Source organism: Echinops telfairi, unplaced genomic scaffold (genome assembly GCF_000313985.2).
Source record: "Echinops telfairi isolate 266 unplaced genomic scaffold, ASM31398v2 ScPeMD7_443;HRSCAF=831, whole genome shotgun sequence".
Classification (NCBI taxonomy): domain Eukaryota; kingdom Metazoa; phylum Chordata; class Mammalia; order Afrosoricida; family Tenrecidae; genus Echinops; species Echinops telfairi.
Genome location: NW_022104341.1, coordinates 5880912 through 5888834, shown reverse-complemented (window position 1 = coordinate 5888834; position 7923 = coordinate 5880912).

Here is a 7923-nt window from a genome sequence, read left to right as displayed (position 1 = left end):
AAAGGAAGACGCTAAACAGGAGCGGTCCCATGTATGACCAGTTTTTGTTATCTGCTTCTTAAACCGTGTCTATCCTTTCTAAGCTGTCTGCAGTGTGTATGCATTTATTTGGCAGCAGGGGGCAGAGGGGCAGTAGGGTGGGGAGGCTTCCTTTAAACCATCCACAGAGGTCCAGCGTTCCCTCTGCTTTGCTGCTTTCACGAAGGCAGCGCCAAATTCCTCAAAGCCACTTTGAACACCGCCAGTGTCGGTTCAACGCAGCTGGAGGAAAGCGAGCTGCAGACCCAATCACCCTTGGAAGAGGCGCAATGGACCGTGAAGCTGGAGACAGTGGGGGCTATGGCAAAGGCAGCTCCCCCACCCTGAGCCCGGCTCCTCCCCCCTCGGCTCAACCCCGGGCTCCTCCGTCTGGGAGCACCTCCCACACAGTCTCCTCCAGGTTGAAACACGACGCCCTTGGGGACTGCTGGGCTGCGGGCCACCCGGCCTGCGGGAGCCACTCTGAGCAGCAGGGCAGAGAGCTTCTGAAGGCGAGGCTCAGCCTTTGCAGCGCCTCTCACGGATGACTCTGGTTATTTATGAATCAGAGGTGTCCTCCTCAAGTGCCCACAAGGTAGGTCAAGGACGTGCAGGAGTCTCCCCTCCTCCCCACCGGTCAACCACAGCCCAGGACTCCTGCCATCCTCAGGGGGACCCTTCAGCCCCGGGGCAGAACAGAGGGGACACTGGAGACTTACCCCGAGGCATCCTTCCAACAGACAGCCCCTCCCAACAATATTTTTAAGTCATAGGTTGTCCAAGACATGACGCAAGGGCTTTCGAGAGAAGGTGATGGAAAAGCGGCGGTCAGTCTGTTGAATTTGAAACTAAAACATGGAATTGGTTACTTATGAGGTGAACTCAGACACGCCCAGTTTATCCCAGCCCTCGTTCTTTCCAGGTCCTTTTTCTAAGGGGCACCGATTTCATCTGGGGCAGGGGCTGTGTGCGGCTAGAATACTGCCCCCACAGCTCACTTGGGGCTGTGATGTCCTCAGGGTTCGACAGATGGGATAGAGGTCGAGCCCGTGGGCGGGGTGTCTGTTCCCGGAATACATAGGCCCGAGTCCCAGAGGAGACTGCATTTGGGCCTCATCCACTCCTTTCTCCGGCCTGGGGTGAGGTGGAGATGCCTGAGAGGGGAGCAGCCGTTGCATGACACAGTTCGGAAAAGTAAAGGCGCGTGCGTGGAGGGCAGAGCAGGAAGCTCGGAGGAGGTGAGGTCCTTGGTGACTTCCGTGGCAAACACAAAAGCCCCATTCGAGGAAGCCAGCAGGGTTGGGGATGGCAGCATCTGCCACCGGTCAGAGGCGGTGTCTTTGGGGGATCAGGGACTCACACCGGCCAGGCTCCCGCCCTTTAAGATCAGTGCGTGGCCAGGCTTGGGAGCAGCTCACCCCCTTCAGCAAGGAAAGCCAGAACTCCCAGAGGCTCCTCCTGGTGGTTCATCTGTATCTATCACTCCGGGGGACCATGAAGAAGGAAGTCTGGCTGGTTTTCATTCCTCCCAAGAGAGAATGTGGCATGCGGGAGGATGTTCGTTGGCTGATGTGTCAGGCTGGCTTCTCCAGAGAAGCCAAACCAGTGATAGATCCTTATCTATTAGATGCCATGATATATGTTTGTGTCCTATATTATAAATATTTATATGTCCGTGTATACATCTGGAGAGACTGAAATCTGTATCAATAAAATGAAGAGCTCACACAAGTGTCGACGTAGGGCCGTCCAGTCCAATTCAAGCCCCCGTGTTAGACGCTTCTCTTGACTCTCATAGCTGCAGGGTTCGACGAACCAGGAAGCTGGAAGACCAACCAGAGGGGAGGAAGACCTCACGCGGGTTGATGGATACTGAGGTAGAGGAGCCCCAGGTCAGTCATTAGGCTTATGGCTGCAGAGACCAAAGAAGCCAAGGTCACCACGTCAGATGGCAGGCTGCTGATGGCTCCAGGGGTCCGCTGGCGATATGGCAGGCCACACGGACTCAAGTCCCAAGAGCCAGAGGTTGTTGAGTGTCTGATGCAAGGCCCAGATTCAGCGAGAAGCAAACAAGCTTCCCCACAGGGACTACCTAGAGAAGAATGAGGCCACACACCTGAGGGAGCTTCCTTTCAGCTCCATTGAGGCTGTGACCTGAATAAGGGGGTTTCACGTCACCCCAATCCTCCCACAACTGCATCTCACAGCAGATGCCATCCTGGAGTTTAGTACCTTAAGTTACCTTACATCCTGGGGGATTGCGACTGGGCCCAACCACCGAGGGTCCTGGCCCAGCCAGGATGACCTAAAACCCAACTACCACTGCTGAGTTGACAGAGAACTCAAATCTTGATCTTCCCATGCCCGGGCCAGGGAGGAGGTCTTCTCCCTTGCCCTTTCAACCCATTGATGGCATCAGACGGTTCTTCACCGAGGGCCCCTCCATCATGAGTCTTTGGGGATACATAAGGGGGTGACTATACCACCTGCCAGAGTTTTCACAGTTCAACCAACAGCTTTTTGCGTGACCGGATGGCTTCAAGAGATCTTGAAAAGAAACAGACTGGAGATCACATCAATGCTGCAAGCACAGGGAAGGGTAGAAAATGATTCTGCTCCTCTGCAGCCCCAAACAAGCCAAACCGGTGGCTCTCAGGCTGGTTTTGATTCAAACTCCCCCATGGGGTTTCCAAGGCTGTAATCGCTATGGAAGCAGACTGTCTTTCTCTGGGTTCGGGGACAGCTGATCTGTCAATTAGCAGCTGAGCACTTAGCCTCCTGCATCACAAGGGCTGCTTCTTTTCTACAAGCTCTTTATTAGCCACATGATATGCCCCAAACAATCGCCATCTAATTGGATCTAAAAAGGAATTGGCAAAAAAAAATCAAGATTTTAAAGACAATTCCCTAAAATATCGGTTGACATTTATTATTCTTAATGAAGATTATTTCACTAAGAGGTTTTGCCTTGATGGCTATTAGCTATTAGCTAATGATAGCAGAAAGCTCCCCAATTAGTAAGAAAATTTAAAACCAAGCATCGGGAGCATAAAGATAAACCTCAATATCTTTTTTTTATTGATGACTAAATTTGTTGCGCTACTTAATCCAACATTCAAGAACATTTCACAAACCTTAATGAAGAACCTATAAAGGGATCTTTTGATGTTTGTTAGGATTGCAAACCACAAAAAGCTGCATGCCGTGAGAGGAAAACGTGCTTGTCCTACCATGAAAAATTGTTGCAGTCATACATAAAGGACCAACGTGGGGCCGAAAAAGGTATTCTTTTGTCAGCAAACATTATTCAAAGATGTGCAGAAAACACGGCTGGACTTTTAAAGAAACGAATATTATTGCCAACTGTGTGCTATTCTGAACGTTTATTATCTAATTGATCTAAAATGCAGACTGCTAACCCCTCAGTTTGTGGTGTTTGCTAGACTCTGTTTGCATAATAGAAGTGCATTAGAAAGAGAGTTTGGAGCCACCCACATGAATGACAGGAGCCCTGGTGGCACAATGATTAGGCACTCAGCTGCTAACCAAAATGCTGGTGATTTGAGCCCCGGGTCTGCCCCTCAGGAGAAAATGCCTGGCTCCCCGGCTCCCATGAGATGACAGCCTGGGAAACCCTGGGGGCAGCTCCCCTCCGTCTTCTGGGGTCACGCTAAGTCAGACTTAACTCAGAGGTACACAGCAGCAACAACAGAATGTCTGCGTGGGAAAGAGCACGTGGTTTTTTTTTTTTCATTTTGTTTTGTTTTAAATAAAAATGCTGTATGGGAGAACCATTGACTGGAATAAGAAGAGGAGTCCAAGGTGAAGTTATACAGATAGAACCACACTCGGAGTCATTCGCTGGACAGACAAGAGGTCAAGCTCAGATGCACATTCAATGAGGAAACGCACCACGGATGATGTTAGTTTTATAAAAATAATGTTTTTAACATACAATAGACTGTAAGATGACAAGGCGGTGAAGGGGTCAGGTATCAGGCATCAAAGACCAAAAAAAACCAAAACCATAACATTGTGAATGAGGGGGAGTGCAGAGTGGGGACCCAGGGTCCATCTGGGGGAAATTGGACATCCCCTTGCAGAAGGGCTGCGGGGAGGTGAGGAGCCAATCAGAGTGCAGTGTAGTAACGATGAAATATGCAATTTTCCTCTAGTTCTTAAATGCTTCCTCCACCCCACTACCTTGATCCCAATTCTACCTTACATATCCGGCTGGACCGGAGGCTGTGCACTGGCACAGATAGGAACTGGAAATGCAGTGAACCCAGGAAAGATGAACCCCCCCAGGACCAGTGGAGAGAGTGGCGATAGCAGGAGGGGGGAAGGTGAGGGAGAAAGGGGGGACAGATGACAAGGTCTACATATGGCTTCCTCCCTGGGGGACGGACAGCGGAGAAGTGGGTGAGGGAGATGTTGGATGGGGTAAGATATGATAAAATAATAATAATTTATAAATTATCAAGGGTTCAGGGATCAGGGGGAGGGGGAGGGGGGAGGGAGGGGGAAAATGAGGAGCTGACACCAAGGGCTCAAGTGGAAAGCGGGTGTTGTGAGAATGATGAAGTCAACATTTGTACTAATGTGCTGGACACAAATGACGTATGTACAGATGGCGATGAGTTGTATGAGCCCCTAATAAAAAGATCATTAAAAAAATACAATAGAATGCTTCAAAAACATTTATTGTGAAGTGGGCAAGGTTTACACAGCAGATCCGTTTTCCCTGCAAGTCATGTGCATGTGTTGCATCTCACTGATTACAGCCCCACAAGGCGACATCACTTACCCCACTTCCTCCCGTGAGTCCTGCTTCCGTTCCTCCTCTCCCTGACCCTTCTGAATCTTGTCCTTGGGTCAGTGCTGCCCTCTGAGCTCACATGGTTGCTTATTCTGCGGTATGTGCCCCTCCCTATTACTATTGCTCCCCTTACCAACTTGCCCAGTATTTGGCTAAAAACAACCATAGGGGCGAGTCAGTTTCAGACTGAACGGGCAATTAAGGGTGATCGTCTTGGGATTCCACCATCTCTATCCAACCAAGAAGCCTGTTTTTTGGTTGGTTTTTTTTTTTTCATTACTTTTGAGTTTTGCTCCACATCTGGGGCTCTGCCTTCCCTCGATGCTGTCGATCTCTTCCAATTGCCTGGCTGCTTGAGGTCTGGGTTGATGACAAAACAGTGCTGGGACCCCATGTTTCTCATGCACTTCTTTGGTGCTGGCTCCCTGGGTCCTCTGTAGAGACCCTCTCCTGTCACTCCAGCGCACTCTAGTCCACCCTTGCCTTCAGCACCACCCCATGGTGGTCACCCCAGCGGCACGGCTGAGACCGTGAGCCCAGCCCACCGAGATTCCTCGTAGCCCCAGCACCCAGAACAGAACCCAGGAGCACCAGAGCAAGCTGCCCTCGGGCCTCCTGCAGTCCATGCTTGTGGGTCTCATGTCTCACATGTCTGGGGGTCTCGGGGTCACTGTCTGCACCTGTCACATGCACATTTGCCTGTGAGAAAGGTGTGGCCACGTGCTGTTACCCTAGAGTTCCCGCCCGCCTGGTGCCTGGGGGACATGTGGGGTCAAGACTGGTGACAGGGCTGAGGTTGCTCTGGAGGCAGCCAGCTGCGCAGGCCCAGGGAGCTGAGGGAAGAGTTGTGGGCCCAAATGCATTTAGTGGCATCCTGGGAGATTTTTGGTGCATGAGGCTTGATTTAAAAATACAGGAGAATTTAAGCTTTTTCCACACCTGCCCGGGGAAAGCGGTCCAGTCGCCTGGGCTAATATTAGGGCTGTTTATTTTCCCACATTGACATTTCCCTTGCCGTCTGAGATTGCTGCCGGAGATTGAATGACTGATATTGACACTGGCAGCCTCCGTGCAGAGAGGATTACCAAGGAGTAAGTATGAGTTCGCCTGGGCAAAGCAGACAGACAGACGCCCAGAAACACGTGCGCCACGCCAGACGGGGCCATTCAACAAGCAACTGCCCTGCAGTTGTTTCTGGCCGTCAAAGGGGCTTGTATATAAAGGAGCCTAGGCTGCTGCTGGTGGTGGTGGGGTGCGCCATGGGGGGCCCTGGTAGGTGCAAAACGCTAGTTTGTACCCAAAATAAGACACAAACAAACTCCCTGCCATCGAGTGGATTCCGACTCATATGGACCCCACAGGACAGGGGAGACCTACGCCTGTGGGTTTCTGAGACTATCACTCTATGGAGTAGGAAACCTCATTTTCTCCTGTGGGGCAGCTGGTAGTTTTGAACTGCTGACCCTGCATAAGCAGCCCAATGAATAGCCACGATGCTACCACTAGGAGAAGGAAACTCGGGTCTGTAAGGCAATAGCTAGGAGCCTGGTGGTGTAGTTACGCATCGGGCTGCTAACCACAAGGTCTGCAGTTAAAAAATACCAACCTCTCCGGGGGCTTAAGTGGAGAGCAAAGGTTTTGAGAATGATGAGGGCAATGAATGTACAAATGTGCTTTACACGATTGATGTGTGTATGGATTGTGATAAGAGTTGTATGAGTCCCTAATAAAACGATTTTTAAAAAAAGCCAACCTCAGGAGAAAGAGGAGGCTTTCTTTCTATTCTGAGGAAACGTGCTAGTCTTGGACACCCAGAGGGGCATGGCTACTCAGTCCTATAGCATCACTAGGAGGCAATAATCTCTCTCCCTAAAACCAAACCAAACGCTTCTCTTCCACACCCTGAGTGAGGAAGTGTCCAGGACGGAGGTCTTCACTGGAGGACCACTTGACAAGTCTTTGCAACCAGTTCTACTCTGCCCGGTGGGGTCACTATGAGTCAGAATCAACTCCACAGCAATGGGTTTGGTGTTGAGAACAAAGCTCCTCCTTCCTCCCTGACCAAATGGATTCCCCAAACCAAACCCTGCCATGACGTCGGTCCTGACTCACAGGTACCCTATGGGCAGAGTGAACTGTTCCCTGATGTCTCCGAGACTGATGAGAACCGTCTGCCACGTTGTTCTCCCAAAGAGAAGCTGGTGGGTTTGACCCGCCAACTGTACAGTTAGCAGCCCTATGCTTAGCCGATTGCGCCACTAAATGGATTAGGGACGAGGGGGTATTTTTCCTGTGTTGCCCTGAGTACAACCGAGGCAGACCGGAACTACGAAAGGAGCCCTTGAATTTAGAGAGAGAGAGAATGCATAAAGTGGAAAAGCCAATGCATTTGAGAGTAGATTTATTAATCGTATTCTAGGAACTGCTCTTGTCCCATAATATAGCTCTCTTATCTAGTCAAAAACCTCTCCTTTTTCAGTCTGGGCAATGCAGGAGCCTGGCGAGCCAACGAGAGGGCTCTCAGGCTTCCTGGGTTTCCAGTAGCCGGAATAAAGGAAAGACATCCCCACCCAGAGGACAGCCCTCCTAAGCTGGGCCTAGGCTGCTGGGGAGGGTCTGCAGCCCGAGCCTATAGGAGCTTTGAAAGGGGGCTGCTTCCAGGGCTGATCCAAACTGCCTCCCAGGCAGCCTGGGCATCGCTGACACGGAATTGTTCCGTTCTCCTGATGGCTTCAGTCCCTCAGTAAATCCAGTGCCACCTAGTCCACTCTGACTCATAGTGACTCTATAGGACAGGGTAGAATTGCCCCATGCGTGATTCGGAGGCTGTCACTCTTCACTGGAGTAGAAAGCTTCATCTTTCTTGTACAGAGCAGCTGGTGGTTTTGAACTGTGGACCTTGTGGTTGGCAGCCCAATGTGTAACCACTCTACCACCAGGGCTCCTTGTGACCCAATAAAAGTCCCATAACTTAAAAAAAAATCATTTTATTAGGGGCTCATGCAACTCTTATCACAATCCATACATACATCAATTGTGTAAAGCACATTTGTACCTTCATTGCCCTCATCATTCTCAAAACATTT